Consider the following 455-nt stretch of genomic DNA (forward strand, 5'->3'; position numbering starts at 1 on the left):
TCACCAGTGTTTTATAGTTTTCTATATATAGGTCTTTAGTTTCTTTAGGTAGATATATTCCTAAGTATTTTATTCTTTTCTTTGCAATGGTGAATGGAATTGTTTCCTTAATTTCTCTTTCTGTTTTCTCATTATTAGTGTATAGGAATGCAAGGGATTTCTGTGTGTTGATTTTATATCCTGCAACTTTACTATAGTCATTGATTAGTTCTAGTAATTTTCTGGTGGAGTCTTTAGGGTTTTCTATATAGAGGATCATGTCATCTGCAAATAGTGAGAGTTTTACTTCTTATTTTCCAATTTGGATTCCTTTTATTTCTTTTTCTGCTCTGAGTGCTGTGGCCAAAACTTCCAAAACTATGTTGAACAGTAATAGTGAAAGTGGGCACCCTTGTCTTGTTCCTGACTTTAGAGGAAATGCTTTCAGTTTTTCACCATTGAGGATAATGTTTGCT

This window comes from Bison bison, unplaced genomic scaffold (genome assembly GCF_000754665.1).
Source record: "Bison bison bison isolate TAMUID 2011002044 unplaced genomic scaffold, Bison_UMD1.0 scf7180017864459, whole genome shotgun sequence".
NCBI classification, from domain to species: Eukaryota; Metazoa; Chordata; class Mammalia; order Artiodactyla; family Bovidae; genus Bison; species Bison bison.